We start from the raw sequence: 23,621 nt of genomic DNA, 5'->3' as shown, positions 1-23,621 counted from the left end.
TGCTTAAAGATTATTAAGGTAAACGCATTGCAGGTAGTTTTGATGAACAAGAACTAGGTAAAGTTAGACATCCAGACATTTATCTGGTTGAAAAAAAGTAATGAAAAAGTGAGGAAATAAGCTATTTGTAAAATGGTTAGGTTTCGATGACTCACACAATAGTTGGGTAGATAAGTCTAGCTTGTAATTATCTTTTGTATTAATTTTAAGTTTTTTTCTGAATCAAGTTGATTATTTTCGGGTATATATGTCTTTTTACTTACACATCTACATGCCCTTAATCTAGTAAATGAAAAAAGGCGAATTTAGTTTAAATTATATTTTTATTTAGATATTTTTTACAAACAAAATACATGACATTTTTAATTTATAAAGCTACCATTCACGCATCGGAGTTGTGGTGTTTTCTCAATCACCCCTTCACATACATTCTGACTATAAAAAGTCACCATTTCAAGAAATAGAATTTCAAATCGCAAAAGTAGCAAATATAAATTTTTTCATTGCCATACTCTTTAAACTCGTATAGTTTTTTGGTATATAAGATTTTACACTTTTCACAGATGGTGATTTCACGTTACGCCAGACACTTTCAACGATAGTTTCAATAATGATATCTTTTGTACGTTGAAACGGCATAACACTGAGATCCAGGAGATACCGGTCGATACAAGGGCTGACTTCCTGAAGAACAGCAAACGTTGTTTCTTGCAGTACAAATGTATAATATTTTTGCTTTTCTTGAATTTTCTCCAAAGCCACTATATACTTTCCAAAAGTTTTAGTCATGTGTATATGGAAATTTCCACATTCGCTGAATTGTTGCTTCTCTTGGCCATCAAAGAAAAGTGTCATGAGATTAAAGTAACTTTTAAATAATTTCCACTCTTCAAGATTTAGGATTATACTTGCATGAGGATAACTGACCTGAAGTTTCACTGCTGAGGCGAGCTTTCCGTCTTTTTTAAATTCAGCACCAACAATAATTTGTTTCGTGAATGATGAATTCAGGTTGTATGTGGTTGCATGTAGCATTTGATTTTGTGGTGTATAAGGCATGATGAATATCACACCGAAGCTTGTCACTGACTGAGCGATATTTGAAAAACTGCACACACTTATCCATTTGTCTCCGAAAATTCAATGGAGTTGAAACGTCCACCCAAATATACCATTTCAAGATGCTGATCTTCACAGGCTTTCTTCATTTGCATAAACAGATTTTCATCCTCTTCAAACAGTTTTGCCATTCTTTGAGGTAGGAAAGCGGTGAATTTGTTTTCTATGATTACAAGCGTTCTCGTTACATATTTTGTTTTAGCCTCTTTAATGTCCATTGTTTCATATCCCTTGTTAACTTCTAGGTCTGTCAGCTTCTTTGTTGGAAGAAAATCTTCACTGCGAGCGGTTTTGTTTAATTTTAGGAAATCCATTCTTTTTTCTTCACCTTCACTGCTTGTTATCTTCAAGATTCACACTTTTAAATTTCCTAGTCAGAGTTTGTATATCGGTTCGCACTTGAATGGCTTGCTTTAGCGCTTGAATGTTCTTTAGGAGCACGTTCAAACGACTGTTTAGCTCTTGTTGCTTTTCTTCTTCACAATCTGGCATCTGACAACAAACTGAAGAACTGACTTCCTCTTATAGACGCTTACCCCCTCTATCAAATTTCTGTAGCCTTTTCGCAGTATTTCACCATATAATGCAATAATTAACATGAGAGTGAAAACATAATACGTATTTAAACGTTTACTCAATTTAGTTCACAAAGATAAGAATTTCAGGAATCATGATGGCGTCATCAGAATAGAATTTTGTTTATCAAGAATTATTTAACATTATATGAAATATGACGCACCTGTCAGCAAATATTGAAGGAGAACGTTTAATTAATTTAGTTCACATAGATTAGGATTCAAGGAATCGACGATGACGTCATCAGAATGTAATTTTGTTTACCCCAGAAATTGTTTAACATTATATGAAATATGACGCCCCTGTCGGCAAATATCAACGGAGAACGTTTAATTAATTTAGTTCACATAGATAAGGATTCCAGGAATCGATGATGACGTCATCAGCATGGAATTTTGTTTACCCCAGAAATTGTAAGACATAATAAAATTGAACCAAATGTATTACCCCTATTAATCTATAAAATATTTTGCATGATTCATGAGCGTATACAAATGGGATAAATTAATATATTTTAAAATTGAGCTGGAAATAGATACAAAAACCACTAATTTCCGAAATATAAAAATGCCGAATTGAAAAATTCCTGAATAATAAATTTTACTACAGTTTATAATATGACCCTATTTCAAAATTCCAGAAGAAAAAAATTCCCGACAGAAAATTACCGAATTATAAAATGACTGAACCAGAAAATTTCAGAATTTAAAGAATGAACCAAATTTGTTTGTAGAATATTAATTTTTTTTAATGGAATAAACAAATACTTTTATCAGAGAAATTTCTCTAATATATACAACTCTATAAATTAATTTAAAAAATCAAATAACAATAATTAAAAAATAATTAATAATAATTAATTTATATAATTCAGGAATTTCATAATTGGGAAATTTTTAACGGGGATTTTATTATTCGGGAATTGTACAGTGTCGGGAATTTTGTTTTTCGGAATTTTTCAGTCTTCCCGTTTGGCAGTATAAATTAAAGTATTAAAAATATATACAAACACTGAACATCTGCAGAAAATGTGCAAAAATTTTGATAAGCATTGCTAATCAATTGAATTTTGAAACAAAGTATTTTTAAAGTTCTAGTTTTTATAAAGAATTGGAGTCATAAAACAAAATAAAAAAGAACAGTCTTTCATCAATAAAATATAATAATTAGGGTAGTATTATTAAAATTAATTAAACTAAATATTAACATAAAATAATAGGCAGAAATAAAAAACACTAATAATTATGTAAGAATTCATTTTAAAAAAATATACTATTCATTTTATACAAGCCATTATTGAAATAAATGGAGCATATTATACTATTTAGCTTGAAACGAAGCAAAATATAAACTTTGCAAGTTTTTTTGTTAAATTATCTAACATTGTCTATTTTTATTCAGTAATTTCTTTCTACTATAATTAATTTGGTTCCAATATTTAATGTAGGTTATTGTTATAGAAAAATTAACTTACATTTATTAATTTACTATTTAACTCTCATTTACCTAAAAAGGATGGTTTATATCCACAAGTTTTGACTATAATTGAATTCTTTTTTAATTATACATTGAAGTTATTAAACCTTCTTACACTTCTATTTAAAAAAGAGAAGAGTGTTTAAAAATTACCGAGATGAAAGCTTTTAAAAATTTAATTTCATGAGAAAAAATGTCGAACACAAAACACCTTAAAAATTTGAAAAGTATATATTTTTTTAAATTGAATAAATTTGAATTATCTAAGTACGTTCAAAAATTTACTTATTATTCTTAATATATTTGTGAGCGATAATCGTCGCAAAAACATTATATTCGTAACGTTTTTCGGCAACAAGAGCAATAAATTACAATAAATTACGATTATGCAAATAAATGAATCGAAAAGTGCCTGGATAATAGTTATTTCCCAATTTGACATACTTACAATTCGAAAATAGAAAAAATAAAAAAAGTCGTTAAATAAAAAATTTGGACCAGCGATAGCCTGGTCGATGGATAGGCCCTTTACCACTGGGCCAGTAACACAGGCTGGAAAGATCAGCGTGTGACTCGGTAGACATTGGGAGCCCCGGCGACCGTGATTTTCATACGCTAATAATTTTTGAACAAGGGCACTCATACAAAGAAGCCGGGACACGCGTCTAATTGATAAAAAGAGATATTTCGGGTACCAATCGTGTACAAAACTTAGTTTTATACACGATTAGGACGAGAAACACATTCAGATTCTCTTGGGACAAGTTTAATATTACTTTTTTAAATTTATTTCTTATGTTTGTCTTTTTTTATGTTTATGGAAAATCGACGAGGTACATGGAGGGAGTTTTTAAAGCAATCATATTTTTCTTATACACCTGATGGTAAAGAGTGGTTTTTCTAAAGGACAACAGCAACAGGGAGAGGGCTGGCGATGCCAACATGTCATCAGGTAGTCGTGGGTGCAATAATATGTTATTGCACAACGTGGGTGAAGCGAGGATGTGATTCCCGCCTGCAAAATACCCGCAACTGTAAATACTAAACATGGCGGTAAAAGCGCAGCCCATTGGTCAACGCAGTCAGCAGATACTCTCAGCCGACAGATTTGGAAAAGCGCGGTCGGAACTTCCAGCACCCTATAAGTGAGCGCGCGTATACTGTGGGTAAAATTTCTTTAAGGCGCGAATTGACACGGTTAACGCGGCAATGTCACCAGAACGTGGTATTTTCCGGCCCCCACCACTCTCCCATCGGGAGCGACACATTCAAACGTAGCGTATCGGTGAGTCGGCTTTGTTAAATGATCCGAAGCCCAGCCTTGTGTAAAGCCGAAAATGCACGAGCAAGAACCCGAGCTCTTCCGAATTAAATTCTGCGAAGACCAGCTTCGTGTAAAGCTGAAAATGCACGAGCAGGAACCCGAGCTCTCTCAACTTCACGGATGACGATCTAGCTACTTCCTCAAATTTATTCAGGTTTTGAAATCACGAGTTACCTTAGAACCATTAGGCTTATTGCGATGAGGCAAATATAATTGACTTTATGTAAATAGATATAGGAGACAAGACTTCTGGGTGTCAAATATTTCAAATATAGTGCTGAATTCCTTGAGTCATATTGTTTGTAAACAATAGATTTTTAACAAATAAAAAACAAATTTTCGACAAAACAGTTAAATTTTCAACCGAAGAAATTACTTTTAAAAATACATATTTTATACATTCCAGCCTCGCACTCTGGAAGAGTATCGGTGGCCCATGCGGTGAACACTAGCCTAGCAAGGGAGTTGTTCATCTCCGGATAGTCGTGGGACCGGTACCTCTAGAGAAAAAGGTGTTTTCTCTAAGTGCTTAAGGCTGTTGCTCTTGGTGGTTTGGAACCCACCTTAAACTGTAGGTCCCCCTTCCACCACCAAGTAAGTGTGTGGAGGGTGTGTAAAGGAATAGAGAAGGTGTAAGAAAAATGTAAACCCTTAGGGGACACATTAGAAGCTTCCCACAAAATAAATTAGTTTTTATCTAAAACAAATGAATTTTTAAAGGAGAATAATTCTCCAACAAAGAAGAAAAATTTATGACTAAAAAGAAAATTTTTCAAGAAAAAAAAGTGTCAACAAAATTTTTCATTTTTCATCTATAGAAACGAATTTTAAACTAAAAAAATAAGTATTCGATCAAAAATGGATTAGTTAAATGTTCAGAAAAAATAAAATTTTCAACGAAAGAAATTCATTTTCAACTAAAATTATGTTTCAACGAAAAATTGAATAGATAAATTTTCAGTTGAAAAACAATTATCTTCCCCAAAAAATCAAAGTTTCAACAAAATATTTAAATTTCCAAGCAAAAAATTAAATTTTCAAACAAATAATTTAATTTTCAAACCAATAACTTTTTACCGAAAACAGAAATTCAAAATTTTCAAAATCAATTTTAAAACAACAAAAATTTTTGTTTACAAAATAGATAAATTTTCCACGAAAAACGGTTACATTATCAGGTTAAAAAATCAATTTACAACTTACAATTTTTTAGCAAGATAGTTTAATTTCCAAAAAAATAGATGTACCATTTTATAACTCTTTTATACCAAAATAAAATAAGTTTCATCAAAAAATTCATTTTCATCCAAAGAAATGAATTCTTGCTCAAAATAGATGAATTTTTAAACAAGAAGAATAATTTTCTACCAAAAAACAAGAATTTTCAACTGAAAAGTGTGAAAACAAAAAAAACGCACAATCGAATTTACAACAGAATAGTTCGATTTTTAAATGTATAGTTAGATTTTCATTTAAAGAATTATTTTTGAACTAAAAATGGAATGGAATGAATTCTGAGAAATAATTTTAAAAAAAGATCACAATTTTAAAAAATATTTCGTAATTTTGCCATATTACATAATTTTAGAAAAAATAAGGAATTTAATTCTAATTAAGCCTTCTTGTGCAATTTTGTTGCACCATTTTTTGTTATGCTTATGTTAGTTTGTAAAATTTGCTTTCAAATTTTATTAAGTTTACGAGATATTCAGAAATTTTGAAAAAATAATTAAAACTTGCAAAAAAATCAGGAAAAATTTTGACTAATTCTTAAAAATTAGAAGACTAGAAGGTCTAAAAATATTAGAAAAAATAATTATTTTTCTAATAATCGTTTGAAAATTTGTAATATTTTTTTAATTACAAAAATGTACTTTAAAAAAAATTCAAAAAGATTTTGTAACACATCAAACGATTTCATAAAATTTAAAAGAAGAGTGAAGAAGATTTTAAAGCAAAATGTTTCAATTTGATAAGATTAAAAAGTTTTAAAAAACGTAAATAATCCAGTAAATTCAAGAAATGTTTAGAAGAATGGAAGAGATTCAAATCTAATTTTAAACTTAAATTTTTCAGAAATGTAGATTTTCAAAGATTTCAAGGAGATAAAATTATGTTTCTTAAAATTCCTGTGAAAATTTTAGAAGATTATATAAGTCAAGTTTTTTAAATCTTAGATGCTTTCTAAAAATTTTAAGAAAAATGTAGTAAGTTAAAAATATTTTTTTGGAATTTATTTTGTTTTAAACGTATCAGAAATATTTAAAAACTTGAACAAATTTATCCAAATTTATCAATTAAATTTTAAGAAACTATGCTTATTCTCCTGAAACCCTATCGAGATTCTTTTAAAGTTCCTAAAGTTTATCTTGGGTTTCTAAAACACTTCTAAAGTTTCAATTTTTTGAATCTCATCAAGTCTACTAAATGCTTCCCGAATTCACTTGATTATTTACATTTTTTAAACTTTTTAATCTTATCAAATTAAAGCATTTTGCTTTAAAATCTTCTACACTCTTCTTTTAAATTTTAGAAAATCGTTTGATGTGTTCGAAGATCTGCGTGAATTTTTTTAAAGTACATTTTTCTAAATAAAAAATTACTTAAAACTTTCAAACGATTATTAGGAAAATAATTCTGTTTTTCTAATCATGTCAGACTTTCCAATTTCTAATCTTTAAAAATTATTCAAATTTTTCCTGATTTTTTTTTTAATTCTGCAAAATAAAAAAAAGATGCCTTTAAAGTTTTTCAGATGCTTTGAGAATATTTGAAATTATTTGCAATGTTTTAAAATGCTTGAAAATAATATTTTCAAATTAGTTATTGGAAATTAAAAATTATGTTAATTATTCCTTTAAAAAACTTTACAAGTTTTAATTATATTCGAATGGTTTCAAAATTTTTGAATATCTCTGAAACTTACTCAAATTTGAAAGAATTATGTTCCCTAATTTTTCTTAAGTTAAGTAATATGGAAAAATTATAACATTTTGCTTCAAAAGATTTTACGTACTTTTTAGACATTTTAGGAAATAATAAAAAAAATTTGTAATCTTTTTTCAATTTCTGTCAGAATTTGATTCCAAAACAATTATTTGCATTTTTTCCTAAGGAGTTTCTTTCATTATCTTTCATTTTCTGAAATTCCTTCGTTTATCGACTTTTATTATTATTTTTTCATTTTACATATATATCTATTATATCTCATAAAAATTTAATTCAACAAATTTGATGTGTAATTACAATAATTTTTTTAAAAATCTCATTCAACTTATTCCAAGTTATCTTTTTTGAATTTGAAAAATGTATGTAAATACTTATTCTGATTCGAAATAATTGAACCTTTTGCGATTAAAGTCGGGGATTCTGCTTGAGAAGAAATGTGCTGAAAGCATAATTTAAAAAAAAATCATTCGAATTTTAATTTTAAAGACTGATAATTGCACAAAATTTCCAGGCGCATCTTTCTTATTCTTCTTCAAGAATTTTTAGGTTTTTCAGTTTTTTAAATCAGTTTATCCTCCTTTTCAAAATAAAAAATCATTAAAAATGTTCACACGATAATTAGGAAAATGATTTTTTTTTATCTTGTCAGGTCTTCTAATCTTTAAAATGTTTTGAATGTTGGGAAATGCTTTAAAATAATCTCCTGAAATTAATTTTTCGAAACAAAAAATTATGTTAATTATTTCTAGGAACTTAAAATCATTTCCTTCCTTTTGGTGAAAACTTACAAAGTTCTTGAAAAATCTTTACAAGTTTTGATTATATTTGAATCCTTTCAAAATTTCTGAATATCTCTTAAACTTACTGAAATTTCAATGTAGATTTTTAAAGCAACATATCGTTTAAAAAATTGTGTAACAAAATTGCACAAGAAGGCCTAATAAGAATTATGTTTCTTAATTCAAGATGTGAAATAGTTGAGTCATAATCTTTTAAATTTTTCCCAGGAATTTTAAGAAAAATAGTTTCACCTCCTTGAAATCTTTCGGAATTCCTTTAAAGTTTCTAAAGTCTTCTTTTAAATTTTAGAAAATCCTTTCACATGTTTGAAAACCTTTTTTAATATTCTCATGAAGTACGTTTTTTTCAATAAAAAGTAATTAAAAATGTTCCTACCAATCTTGAAAAAATTCTGTTTCTAATGTTGTCGGGCCTTCTAAGCCTTCTAATCATTAAAAACTATTTAAATTTTTTCTGATTTTCTTTGAAATTCGGCAAAATGAAAAAGATTGCCTTAAAATCTTCAAATGCTTGATTGATTATTTAAAACATAGTTTGAAATGTATTGGAATTTTTTAAAATCAATTTTTGAAATAAAAAATTATATTAATTATTCGTAGCAACCTAAAAGAATTTTTTTTTCATTTTCGTGAAACCTTAAAAAATACTTAAAAAATTTTAATTATTTCCCAATCGTTTCAAAATTCCTGAATATCTCTTAAACTTACGAAAATTTGAAAGCACAATTTTTAGACCAAAATAAATTTTTTTTAAATGTGCAACAAAATTGCGCAAGGAGGCTTGATAATAATTAATTTCCTTATTTTTTCTAAAATTATAAAACATAGCAAAATTGCCTGAACTTTTATTCTCTTGACACCCTGCAAAATTCAGTTTACTTAAAAATTCCTCCAAATAGCCAGTTAGCTACCAAAAACGAATCGTGAAGTCGGGGCGGCTCGGGCTCGTACATTTTCGGCTCTACAGGAGGCTGGCCTACGCAACATGTAGCAGAGCCGACTCACCGAGACGCTACGTTTGAATGTGTTGCTCTCAGATGGGAGAGTGGTGGGGGCCGAAAAATCCCACGTTCTGGAGACACTGTAACGCGGTGCATAAGCAATAAACGGGCCGTCTGCGCAACCCTTCCTTGTATGGTTGGAGCTTAACGGTGAAAAGATTAAAGATAGTTACTCATTCTGTGTCAGACCTCCGTGGTACTGTTTGGTTTTCCTTGGCTCCGTTTTTGAGAAATAGTTTTGTACCTATCGGTGGAGTAAAGTTGTACGGCCGAATTCGAAGATTTTAACTATTGTTGGTGGACAAAACCAAATGTTGTACGGCTGAGTCCGAGATTTGTAGTGGATAAATAAAGGTCCTGGAGGTGTAGTCTGGCTGTCCAGACGACGCCAGTTTTTTTGCTACGGTGTTAAAAGGTAAGATGGCTTTGCCCTACGTCTAATATTAGGTAATTAATATGTAAAAGTATTTGAATTCGCCTCATAGCGGGCGAACGCAAAAAATGTTTGGTAAAAATAAAGGCATGGCGATTATTACTCGGTCAACGTAAATGTCATGAAAGCGTAGTACTTGTTTTGGGTTGGAATCTCGTCTTGTGTATTGCGATTTAAGTGTACGGTTGACGGACGCTAATTTAAATATTTTGGAGTGTTTTTTTTTCAAATATTCTCTTTGCTCCAAGAGTTTTGTCGAGCCGGATTTGAGGTTAAAGAGAATATGTTTTTTTTTTTAAGGTTAAAAATATTACATTCAGAAATATATCTCAGCATAGTTTGTGTTCCGTTATCTTGACTTGGGCGACGATAATTTCCTTGTTTTTGCATGATTAAGATTTACAGGTCATCGCCCACGCCACTCTACCATCTATTTTTTTTACAGCCAAGCCGGTCATCCCTAGAACTTAAATTATTATTGTTTACTTGAGCTAATTTATTCGTCGATGAATATTCTCTCAGGACCGTTTGGTGTGTGGGAAAATATTCGTTATAAGTGGTGCCCAACCGTCGTATGGACGAAAAGAAAGTTTTGGAGGGATTTCTCTTTCAAAGCGATTTTATTTGATCAATGTGCATGAATTACTTTAAAAAGTTTGGTGGTTGATTTTTTTTTAGAATTTATTTTAACCTGTATATTTACACCTACTATTTATATGATGAATTTTATGTTTTTATACAATGTGTTTGTATTTTGTATAATGATAGTAGGAGAAAATTTATTTAATTTTTTTTTATTAATAATAACCTGAACTGTTTTATTTTCTCTGAAAAATGTGTATATTATTTTCATTGTGCGGAATGAATTTTCACGGTTTTGGTGCGGTTTGAGAGCGTCCTACGGTAAATGTCCGTAAGAGTAATTTTTCCGTCTTGCGGAATGTGACAGGAGAGCGGATCGAGAAATTCGTCGTCTCCCGAAGCGGTATTTAAGAAACTTCGCTGTCGAATTCGTTCCGGGAACTTTTCCAAACATTATTTAAATGTTCTGTTTTTTTGCTCCCTCGGTGTTAGGTCGGATAGTGAATTGTGGTGTTCTCTTGAGTTATGTGTATAATTTTTTGTTTGTTGTTAACAGGTGAAGGTACATTTACGAATCTGCGGGAAGTTGAGCGAAGATTCGGTGGTCGATATCGTGTAGCGGATGTAATGTGTTTTTTATCAACGGAAATCTTACGCAGTTTTGTTTTTCTCGTTATAATTTGCAAACCAGGCTGATTTAATTTTTGTTTTAAAAAGGGGGGGGGGGTCTAGAGTAAATTGTAAATTGAAAACATCTGCAAAATTTATTATTATTTTTTCCCCTCATTTCAACTTCTAAATCAATAAATCTTGATTTCAATCAAGTGAATTAAATTATTGCGGTCTTTCTTTTAACATAGAAAATTCGTTTATTTGCTCTCTCTCGCTTTCTCCGTTGGTCTACAGTTAAGATAAAGTTGAGTTTACTAAATTATTTTAAACATTAATTGTTTTCTTTTTCCTTGTTTTTCTTTTACTTTTTTTATTGTTCGACAATCATGGCCAGAGAACAAGATTTTAGTTGGCTGACAAGTCTTAGTACGGATGGAATCCGAGGAATCTTGAAAGCTTACTTCGTCAATATTATAGGCACACGGGAGATAGTTGTGGATAGGGCCATCAGTTATTTTCGAAGGTTTGTAGGGGAGGCCAGGTGGACAGGGCTCGGCGAAGATACATCGAATCAGGTCGCTTTCCAGTCAGACAGACACAAAATTCCCCTAGACTTATCAATTGCAAATGATGAGACTTTTAATAATACAAATGAGACTGGTCGCTCGCCAGTTAGACGGAGCCTATCCTTGCAAGGTTTAAGCAACCAATAATCTAGATTATTAGAGTCTAGACGTACGCCTTCGGATATCAGCGAGGTGCAGGATAGGGCCCCAATATCTACGTTTACTTCCACCGTGACGGGTACTACAAACACTAGTACGGCATCAATTAGCACAATTACGGACACTAGGCCGCAAATTAACCAAGTTCCACCGGCAAATCAAAGAAACACTGAGTTCAGATATGAGTGGCCAGATACGCCACCCCGCTTGACATTGAAAACAGATCTAACCCACAATTAACTCCCCAATTCAACTCTCGGGCCGAATTAGGGCGACCAACCAGCACGGCGCACCATTCGGATGGTAAGAGAACCGTTTATTTTTCTGATGTAAATTTAATTGCTCCCTTTAATAATAAATTAAATACAAAAAATTGCACAACTCACTTTGCTCAGACAAATGTGGATCTGTTAGGGACGGTGGGGGTAGGTGAGACGTCATTCGAAACTCTGCCTCCGCTCTGTTCGACGACATTTGTCAACATAGGGAGAGCGCTGGATTTCGCACTTTCAGGCGGATTGATAACGGGACTGGGGGTTCAATATCTAAATACCCCGCAATTAGACCAGTCAGCCTATGGATGTGGTTACCCCAAAGACTGTCCCAAACTTTTCTTCTGCAGCCCGCCAAATTATGAGAGATTATTTAATAAGTGGGGAGTATTTACAAAATAATTATCCGCCTGGGTTTCAAAATTCGAACTCGTATTTAGACAGTCATGGTCCATGTACCACGGCCAAAAATTACCATACGCGTAACAGAATATATGCCGACTTGCAACACGTTGAATCGGGAAGACAAGAGACAAATGAACCAATTTTTCCCAAACAAGAGGCCACCCAAGTAATAGTGCTACAAACTTGGGCCGCACGCTGTGCAATCAAACTCCCCCTTATAGAGAGGGACATATGTTCGAACAAAACGAAAATTTTAACCTAATTTTTTTGGGTTACCCAACACATAGTCGTACGGTAGATCAACAATACCAATGAGGAGTAGGTCAACCGTGCCGTCGTGAGAGAAAAAGCCTATCACAGATAGCAAGACAATGGAATATTACTTTCACAGGTCAGGGTGAATCATGCGTCATAACTTTTCTGGATAGGGTTGAAGAGGGTAGGGATGTTGATTCTCTGAATCAGGAGGAAGTTTTATTCGCTATGCCCTTCCACCTTGACGGATTTGCGCTAGTCTGGTTCAGACACTCTGTCATTTATTTTTTTTGACAGCCAAGTCGGTCATCCCTAGAACTTAAATTATTATTGTAAATTATATATATATATATAAATAATTATTATTATAATTATTATAATTTAATAATATTTCACTTGATTCAAGAAAATAAGAAACAATAGCATATGATTTTGAAATGATAATATATGCATTTTACCGAGCGCGAAAGCACTGTTTAATGCTTCAAACCAATATTTCATTGATTCAGATGTATTTTTTTATGAGAGTAGAGCACATTCTTGCCCGCAGACAACAAATTTATATTATTTTTTTCTTCTTCACGTACCTATTAACTCTTCTAAAAACGTACTATAGTATCAAGTTTCCATTTTACTATGTATATTATAAGTAAATAAATACAGACACGTGGAACCACTCTACTGAAACTGTGTAACGTGCCGTCTTACTAAAGCTAGAAGTTACGACTGGCAAATAGTGGACGGAGCACTAGTCCTTCTAACAAGTATTGTACCAGTTTCCGACACGCGTCGAACTCTCTGTACCGTCCGCGCTTAAGGTATCTCAGGGAGTTCGAGCACCATTGATGAATTAGACTCAGATCATCGACCAGTTCTTCTAAGCCTCTTCGCTAATTGTGAAAAAGCCTGTATCTTGCTGTATCTTTAAAAACATCATTAACTACCTTCTGAAAACTAAAGCAATTAAAGTTCAAGAGCACAGATGCAAAAATTGATATAAAGAAGTCGGTAAACTTTAAATTAAAGATAACTTTATATATCGTTTCACTAAAGTTCTAATGAAGCCGCGAACTAATATTACCGATCTTAAAAATCCAGATCAAACGTTTGCACTTACCCCTACCGATAAAGCAAATCTCCTAGCGGCAAATTATAAAAGTAACTTCGCTCCACATGACGAACAATCTGACCCACAGAACATTGCTGAATGTTAACAAATTGTCTCCGCCTTTTCTTAAAATCCCAAGTACTGATAATTCCAAGAAAATAAGCCGTAGGAAACTAACAAAACAAACTAAAACTACAAAAAAACAACAAAGCACTCGGTCCAGATTCCACTGCAAATTTCGTCCTCAAAAGACTTCCGAACTCGTGTCTCACTCTCCTTGCCACTATCTTCAATGCTTGTTTTCAACTACGCTACTTTCCTAATTCATATAAAATAGCTCACATTTTAGTTTTTCAGAAAAAAGGCAAGGATCCATATTATCCAACTAGCTACAGGTCCATAAGTCTTCTCAATAAAATGAACAAAAATAAAAAAAAAATACTCACTCGCATAAACTATCACTTCGAGAAAAATAGCATCCTTAAACTGCGACAATACGGTTTTAGAAAAGGTCACTCTACGCAGCACATGATGCTTAAGCTCAACGAAGCCATTAGTTTGAATTGAAATTGAAGAAAACATACTGGAACTGTTTTCCTCGATGTAGAAAAAGCTTTTGGTAGAGTCTCGCATGTAGGACTGCTCAGAAATCTAATAAATTACGATTTTCCAAGAGGACTTATTCATTTCATACATTTTTATCTTTCTAGCAGAAAATTCTTAGTCAAAATTGACCCGATACTTTCAAGAGAGAAATTTATCCGAGCGGGTGTACCCAAAGCTCTTGAAATCATTGATACATGGGCTTAGCTTTGGAGAATAAAAATTGATGTAGCAAAGTCAGAATCAATTCTTTTCTCAGTCAGAAAGCCCGCCAAAATAGATCACCAAAATTATTTGATGAATCAATAAAATGAAAAAATTCCATAAAGTACCTATAGGGTAAATTTCATAAACATATATACTGAATATTTAATAAAATAGGAAGTTAACGGATTCTGAGAGTAAAACACGATTCATATATTTAAAAATAAGAATTAGTCAAAGCGATACAGAGAACGCAAGAAAACTGAACGATCAGCTTGAAAATGACTTATTCGCATGAAGGTCCAGGCTGGCCGTTGCTAGGCAAGAGTAGAGGGTAGAAGTTCAGAACGTCGACGATGTAACATACCACGAGCAAAAGATATGAAAATAAAATAAACCTAAAAGTCTTAATTTGAAGGAACATATCCGTAAAACTACAGGGAAATTCCGCGGGGTTATCTCTCGCGTAAATCCTATTATTAATAGAAATTCGAGTTTAAAACCAGAATATAGAATCCTGATTAACAAAATGTTTATTCGACCGCCACTAAATTATATGAATCTGCATCATTATCACCTTTTGAACATATTTCCTCTGTAAGGAAATATAATTTTGACCCGCTTCGCAAGCAAACGATGCCAAAAGACTTCCTTATGAATTAAGTCAAGCAGCGACTTTCATTTGTTGATCCCTCTGTCCAAGTTAAATGATCTGTTGAAAGTTATCCGTTCCTCAAATCGCTAACATTAGTCAGAACATTGTAAGGTTTCACGAAATTTATTGAATGAATAGAAAATTCCCATTTATTTTTAAGTATGATGAATACGTCCTTCTCGTCAAGTTGTTCTTAAAGCAGTTTTTCTAAAATTGTACGACCTTCTTTAAAATAAGTGAAATGACAATGTATAACTATTGGACATGTCCTTTTTGTAGAATTAAATATAGTATTTTCGATTCGACGTGCTTTCATTTTCGAATGGGTTTATTTATAACCGACTAGTTCAATTTTCTACCAAAGCAGTTGAAGTTTAAACTAAGAAAAATGTTATAATTTCAACCAAAACTTAAAACTTCTAAACAAAATAATTAAATTCTCAACCATATGATACGGTTTTTATTTTTTAACGAAAAAATCTAAATTTCCAATGCTTTTCCTGGAATTCGAGCTCTAAAGAATGTAGATAATAAAATTTTAACGGAAATAAAAAATTTGATTTTAAGCAGCTGAAAGTCGAAGAAAAGTTCAATTTGAATTTTTAACATTTCAATTTTTTTTCAATTTCAAAACTGAAAAATTCAGCTGATAAAAAATAAACTGTTGAAAATTCTACTTTATATTTTCTTCAATTGTCTACAGTATAATGCTGTGCTAAAAACAAGTTATACAAATATTATATTCACATTATTTCTCATGACAATTGAATACATTTGAAAAAAATGTTTAAACTGGGAATTTTCCCCAAAGAGAAAATTGTCAGTATCCCAAGCAGAAATTGCGATTGGGATTTAGAAGGACCCCGGCTAGTCACTCTATTTCTGGTCGGGCGCTGATCAGGAAAAATAGGATGGGCCAGACTATTTCTGTAACGCTGTTTTATCCATGCTCTATCTAGAAGTTCTAAGAAGGTCCTAACGGGATAACTCTTTAACAGCCTGTCCAGAACTCTATAATAGACCCTCTCTGTTTACCTTTAGGTTTATTATTCAGATGTAATATAAATATATGTGATAAACGATTTGTCAACAACATATTCCTCCACATTGTCCTTACTTCATGCCATACTTTGCTATACTTGTGGATCTTAGTTGTACAGGTTGACTTTAAATTTCGGATCTAATGATCCGTTTGTATAGTAACATTCCAATATGAGATTTAAGCTTTGCTTTCTACAACGCACATTAGAATATATCTTTTGGAAGGCATCCATTCTTCTAAGAGTCTCAGGTCCAGGGCAAGTTGTTGACGTTTAATGGCCGCTACATCATTATGTCTGTGCGTATATTCTTTCTGAGCGATTTTGCGACAGCCATCAATATATTCTTTTTATGAGGGAAGGTGGAAAATGTGCTATCACACAACGAGAAGGGTCCACGTTTCTCGGTAGTGTCGGGATATTGTTAGAATCACTACAATGATCCGAATATATATTAATATACATCAATATCTTAATTTGACCATTAAATAAAGTGATGCTACCAACGACCGACTAAAAACAACAGCCTTTCTCCTTGGCATAATTCCTCCCGGAACCGCTTTCTCATTACTTTAGGGGGAGCTGTTTCTTTGGCCGCGCTTCTGCCCTCTTCTTTTATGCCAACTTGGTCTTCTCCTGGCTATCTGGGCTATTTTTGGAGCGCCCAGCTACAATGTTAGCTTGAACGTCCAGAGGCTTCCTCAACGAGGCTGCCTCTCTGAACGCCAAGCAACTCCTTGTACCCAAACGATGGTCTGTCCGTGGCTTATCTCCCTTTGCGTTGCAGAGGTAGCGCTGCGGTATGCTTTCGCATGCTACGGATTTGTGCCCTTCTTTTCCGCATCGACAGCATGATTTGGTCCTATCTGGACCCTCGCATTTCGCTGCCACGTGGCTGAAGCCTAGGCAGCGGTATCATCTCGTGGCCTCCATCCTTTTACTTACACGGCAGGACTCCCACCCCACCTTTATGTACACTGCGCATACCAGCCTTGCAGCTAGTTCCTCGTACAGCTTCACGAAACCCTTCAGATTGTCTCGGAAGGGCCTTTTCGTGAAACAGACCTTTACATCTCCGGCAGCTTGGTTTGCGAAATGACGTCTCACGGCCGCTCTGATCTTTTCGGCGTCTACTGTTGTGTCGGGGTCCGAGACCTCGATCTCGGTGCGGGGGACAAGCTCGCGCACGCTACCCCCTTCAATGACCGCCTCCTTTGTTGGAACCTGAGAACTCGGCTCTGCCCTTTGATGTATGCCTCAGTTCCACCAGAACCTCGCCCTTTCTTGTTTGTCTGACCCCCTTGATGTTGACGCCAAGGGCGTCAGGCTTTACCTTCTTCTTGAGGTACTTTAAAACCTCGGCATAGCTCAGACCCTCGGCCGGTTTGATAAAAACCGCCTCGGGTCGAGCTCTTCTCCGTGTCTTTCCCTGATTCCTGGTGTCCCTGGATGCAGATTCCTCTTCTCTTTCCACCTTCAGGGTGGTCTCTCTCTCTCTTCCTATCGCGGGGAGTGGGATCTACCACGGCTTCGTCTGTTTTCGGTAAATTGTTGGAAGACCGGCTATCTGTCGAAATTTATATGGATTTTGAGGGTCTGGTTTTTAAGATAACAAATACGTAGTACCCTGGACCTTGAGCCTTAAAGTTAGTTGCTCTTTTTAAGACCGCTAAAACATTTGAAGCTGTGATCTTTGTCAGCTACATTTCAGAGCTATAGCTTTCTTCAGTTTATACCATGCTGTGACTAAATTGCATCTGTTAATCTTTTCCCAAATACCCGACCAGTAGTTAGTCATATCTTTTAATTGAGGGACTTTGGTGTCTTGCTGGTTATTTGGCTTTACTCTCAGTTTACGATAGAACCTTTTTTCATCTTTCTGAAAGTTTTTTTTTGGTAACATATACGTATTACCCTGAAGCATAAATCCTGGCATCAAATCTGGGCGTTCAATGATCTTCTGAAGACACCTTGCCAACGCAAGATGCTCACTCGTCAGGTACTTGTACCAGAAGTTGTGCACCATGTCCGGACCTAGAGCTTTCCAATTACCTGCCCTTTTCAAGACCGCTAAAACATCTAAAGCTGTGATGTTTGTCAGTCGCATTTCAGGGCTATTGCTTGCCCTTGGTTCCTCCAGTTTCAACAACACAGTGTCCAAATTGCATCTGTTCATTTTTCGCCAAACAACCGACTAATAGTTAGTCATATCTTTAAATTGAGGCACTTCGGTGTCTTGCTGGTTTTTGGCTTTACTCTCAGTTCACGAAAGAACCTTCTTCCAGCTGTCTGCAAGTTTAGATTTTGTTGCCTTCGTGCACTACTTTTCTTGTACCGACGCAGTCTGACAGTAAGAAAATCAAGTCTCTGTCATTGGGAGTCTATAATCTCATCCAATATTGCTGGTGTTAATGTCTCTAGATGCCCAGGGTGGATCCTTTTAGTAACATGGTTTATCAGCTTTCTGGTTCTATTTCCTTTTTTATATTGAGTTAATCGACCCAGTTTGCACCTTACTTTGCTGACATCCATATCCAACCTGAGCTTCCATGGTGGACCTCGATACCTTGCTGGGACAAAAACTGCATTTGCAGGCCTATTTTTCCGGCCCAACGTTCTGGCGGTTGCAGCTGCACAGTATACAAGAGTTTAACCCTCTAACGCAGTTTGTGCTACGTTCAAATACTTAGGTAAAACCTCGCTGTCGAGATGTGCTATTAGTGCACGCATATCATTTGTGATGTCCATTTTGGACAGAGAATTCCTAGAGTTGGTTCTACATATCTGAACTCTAGTAAAGCATGACCAAAATTCCTTTCAAGGTGCTGTAATTTTTCTGGGATTTCCCCATCCACATCATCGTTATTAATATCCGGATGTCGTTTTAATGGAGCCAGTACATGATGTTCATTATCCCTAGAACCTATGCCTTCAGCATCAATCAAGTCCTCGTTGTCCACATCTTCCAAGGCGAGTATAACCATACCTTTTTGGGTTTTAAATTATCGATTTTTTATTACATTTTCCTAAATGTGGTCCTGGTATCGATGACTCTATGCAAGTGAGGATTTTGAGATTAGTATATAATCTTTTTTTACAGATTTTCAACTTTTTGAACTTAAACGCCTTTTCCTCGACACGAGGGTTTCAAAGTCGGTGAGTAGGATATCTTAAGAACAGCTTCGACGATTGCCTTAAAATTTGTATAAGATATTCAAGATATAACACTAGTGCTATTGAACAATCGTTCTTTGTGATTTTTTAATGGTCAAAGGGGGAGTGCTATTTTAGCAACAAAATTTAATTTTTACTTTAAAACTCTGCTATTTCCGTAAAAAATCAATATTTTTATATTTAGTTTGGTTCATTGATAGGCCCTTTCTTTATCGATAGTAATATCAATGCCGTTGCATATGAAGAGCTTCTCAGAAACCAAATTGTACCAAGGATAAGGGAGATTACAGGTGATAATTTTCAAAATATTTGGTTCCAGCAGGATGGAGCAGCGGCTCATTACGTTAGGGAGGTTCGAGCATATTTGGATACTCAGTTCCCTCAAAGGTGGATTGGAAGAAGGGGTGAAATCGAGTGGCTTGGTAGATCTCCTGATCTGACGCCTCTCGACTATTTTCTTTGGGGTTATTCAAAGAGCAAAGTATACTCAAAACAACCGCAAAGCTTAGAAGAATTGCAGAATCGGATTCTGCAACAGGCTACTTTGATTGATAGGGAGATGATTCGTAATGCTGTAACTCATATTTACAATCGCATAGCTTTTTGTCAAAAAGATCAAGATTTCCAGTTCGAACAACTTCACTGAAGCGTGAGAGGCAAGGGGACTCACGCTAATCAAGCACCCCGAAACATGAGAGGCAAGGGGACTCATGCTAATCAAGCATCCTGAAACATGAGGAGCAAGGGGACTCACGCTAATCAAGCACCCCAAAGGGAACAGAATTTACTGCGTCCTCGTCGTTGTTCCCGGGTAATGCTAAACGTAAACGTAAACTGCTTGAGAAAAAACCTTAAAGATCATCACCACGAACAATACAGAGCTCACCAATGAATTTCTCGTTGAAATTTACTTCAGGAATTGCACTGACCTCTTGGAAAACTTTGTTAATTTCAAATAACCTCTAACTGACCTTGAACATTACAATTGACCCAAGACTTGGGTACGTACCTGAACGTAGAATTTTCCGTTCTATCGATTGCAGATGTAAAAAAGGGGGTCAAAATGAAGGTCACCATTGAATTCCTCGTTGAAATTTACTTCAGGAATGATCTTCACTTTTTTGAAAATTATTTTACCTGAAGAAATATTCAACCTTACCGGGACTTTTTAGAGACCCTGTATAATTTCTTTATGCAATTAATAAAACATATTGGATAAAAAATTTTTATGATCGAGTATTATTTTTTCGATGAAAGCAAATAATTTAACTCATAATTTTACTGAGCAAACGAAAAATCCATAGTTTCGACTATTTATTAAGTTGTTTTATTTATAACAATTAACTTAGGAATGTAATTTTTTTGCTTTTAATTACTCACGCGCTCAAAGTTTGGCAAAACTGATCATAGAACAAATTTTTTCCACGAAAATGAACAAAAAAAAAGGAACAAAAAAATCTACTTTTGCTTCGCTCATTACATTAACATAAAAGTTTAAAGACAAAAAATCCAAAATTAGGCCACATAAATCTCTTCAAAATTCAATTTTGAGTTAAAAATATGATTAAAAGTCGGTTAAGAATAACCAGCCACAAGTTATTTGGAACCTGGTTTTTTAATTTCATCCAACTGTGCGCTGGTCCGGGAATTAGTGACCATCTGAAATACATTGAGGGCCGTACCCACCGATATGATGGCGAAGCGCTAATTCCTGAGCTACGGGTTGATAAGAATTGTTTTATCGCTAAACTGTATACATGACCTGTGGCGAACATTGCAAATTTGATTTTTTTTAACAGCGAAAAAGTGCGTATTACTGCTTTGTATCAAACAAAGCGGTAGGATATTAGGTAGGTAGCAAAACTCGTTCACCAACTACACCACCCGGCTATTTATCTTCCATTCGTACTCTACTGTACGCTCGTTATTTAAGAAATAGATCATCTCAGTCTTATTTACATTCACTGTTAGATTCTTTACTCTTGAATACTCTTCAAACATTCTCATCATCAGATATATCCCGCTTTCATAATTCGCTAGAAGCACTGCGTCATCTGAATTAATTAGTGAATACACTTCGCCTGTAACTAGTTCTGTTTCCCTTTCCCCTACCCCCATATAATACTCTAAGTCTGTCAGAAGAAAACTAAATAGAAGTCGGCTCAGCGGACTCTTCTTTTTTTCACCTATCTTCACTCTTATCTTGGTCTTAAAAAATATTTCTATTATTCTTTATATTAAAACTTCGTCTACTCCTCTCTTTTTCCAATCAAATACTCCACATATTTTCTTTCACCCCTATTCCTCCATATTTCAGTGCTTTATTTTCCAAGCCATCCTCTCCTGTTACTTGTCTTCTTCGTAGTCTAGCAAAGGCCTCATTTATCTCCTTTCTACTAATTTCGTTTTGCATTTTCCACACTCTTAACTAAAACTGCGGATACAGTTAACTGTTTCAAAAATAAAAATAACATTTTTATGAAATATTTTACTTTGCTTGATTTGATTTTTCAGTATTTTGCTCTTTGAACTATACATTTTTCCATATGCATATAGAATTCCATTATTTGCTATGCTTAATTCAAATGCATGTTTGAAAAAATAAACGGTAGTCCTCAGTGACAAAAGCGTTTAAACTAATATTAGACCTATACATTATTTTAAAAGTAAAATAACTGCAAGTAAAAATATCCACGTGGAATACCGTACAGAACTTGATGCGAACGTTTACGAAAAAATCAACGTAAATCAAGTAAATCCTTGTTTTTGAATAATTTTGAATGACTAAACCCGCCCAAATTATTCTGAAACCTTTAAAGTGCTTTACTTTATACGAAAGAATAATTTATACACAAAATAGCGTAGAAAACAAGCAATCTAGGTCGAGGAGCCCTGCCATGTTATAAAGTACATCATAGTACATATAACTATGAAAACTGATAGCAACCATTTTATTATTTAGAACTTCAGTTTAATGGCATTTCGGCACATAAAATTGAAATCCATTTTAAAATTACCCATATCTCAACCATAGTCAAGATAAGAAGACGAAATTACAAAACTATGTTCAGACTTTAACTGCGATTTCTTCCCTCTCAAGGTATTATATGAATAATTCATACAAATAGCTGTCCATGCGAAGAAAACACACAAACCCATTAAAGAATATTCAACTTCGCGTCGATCAACTGAACGCGTATGCAAGAACACTTAATAAGAACTTACTTTTACTTTTCTCAACTTCCAAATAGTCAGCCCTTTTCTAATTGCATCAAACTTTACATAACACTCTATAAAATCTGGCAATATGTATTATCATAAGAGAATAACCGAATTTCTTAACTTTTTTACAGGCTATATGGATTTCTGAAATACAAAATTCTTTTAATAAATTTTTTCTGAAAAAAGATCTACTCCTTTCACTCCGCTGGGAATCGAACAATAGAACTTCGGATTGCCGGTGGGGGTCTTTCTCATTAAACTACTATGGCGATCGAGAGTAGAATCCTTTTTCAGATATACACGCATTGTTATGCATGGTGTTAAAAGTGAAATTTATCAAGGAATCTGTTTTATCATGAGAAAATTACATAATTTCTGAACGTCTTTACAGACTAGATAGAGCTATGGACTAAAAAATTTTGATTACATTCTTTTTTTGCATAAAAGATATTCTCCTTACGCTTCGCTGGAAATCGAACCACAGAACTTCTTATCACAGGCAGGTGCTTTCCCATTACTGTACGAGAGCGATCGAAAGAAGAACCCTTTTTCCAAAGTATACATATTAAAATGCCAGGTGTAACAAATCCAATTTTTCAAGGAATCCGTGTTATTATCTGTAAATAACAGAATTTATTTATGTCTTTACAGACTAGAAATCAAAATATGTAAAATTTAATTTTTTTTGCAAAAATGATTTCTCCTTTCGCTCCGCTGCGAATCTAACCACAGAAGTTCATATTCCCGCTCGTATTCTTACAACTTAAGGTACTAGAGCGATCAAAAGAAGCATCCTTTTTTCGAATGAAACTATAATTGTAACAGGTGTAAGAAATTAAATTTTTCAAGGAATCTGTATTATCATCAGAGAATAATAGAATCTCTTACAGTCTGTCAAGTTAAAGCGTGGGCGGCTTTACTCGCAGTCGGTAAGGTGTATCGACATGATTTTGGTGTCAAGATATTAAGAAGAGCTCCCTCTTCCATGCTTTTTGATTTAACATTCAGTTTGCTTTCAATTCTCATATTGTTATGTAGGTGAATAGGTGCAATCTCCCAAACCCATGTTTCGAGAAACAACCCCAG

The 23,621-nt window shown here is 33.9% G+C and overlaps 1 protein-coding gene and 1 long non-coding RNA gene across 9 annotated transcripts in view; one reads left to right on the top strand and one right to left on the bottom strand.

The window, feature by feature from the left end:
• Positions 1-23,621, top strand: part of LOC117172978 — a 283,642-nt gene that overhangs the window by 253,664 nt on the left and 6,357 nt on the right. The gene's annotated exons all lie outside the window — the stretch shown is intronic.
• LOC117172983 overlaps positions 23,046-23,621 on the bottom strand; it is a 10,685-nt gene continuing 10,109 nt past the window's right edge. Inside the window, exon 3 of the long non-coding RNA XR_004467090.1 lies at positions 23,046-23,152. This is a non-coding gene — a long non-coding RNA (uncharacterized LOC117172983). The remainder of the gene's footprint in view (positions 23,153-23,621) is intronic.

Source organism: Belonocnema kinseyi, chromosome 5 (assembly GCF_010883055.1).
Source record: "Belonocnema kinseyi isolate 2016_QV_RU_SX_M_011 chromosome 5, B_treatae_v1, whole genome shotgun sequence".
Taxonomy (NCBI): Eukaryota; Metazoa; Arthropoda; class Insecta; order Hymenoptera; family Cynipidae; genus Belonocnema; species Belonocnema kinseyi.
This window is presented reverse-complemented; position numbering and strand designations above follow the sequence as displayed.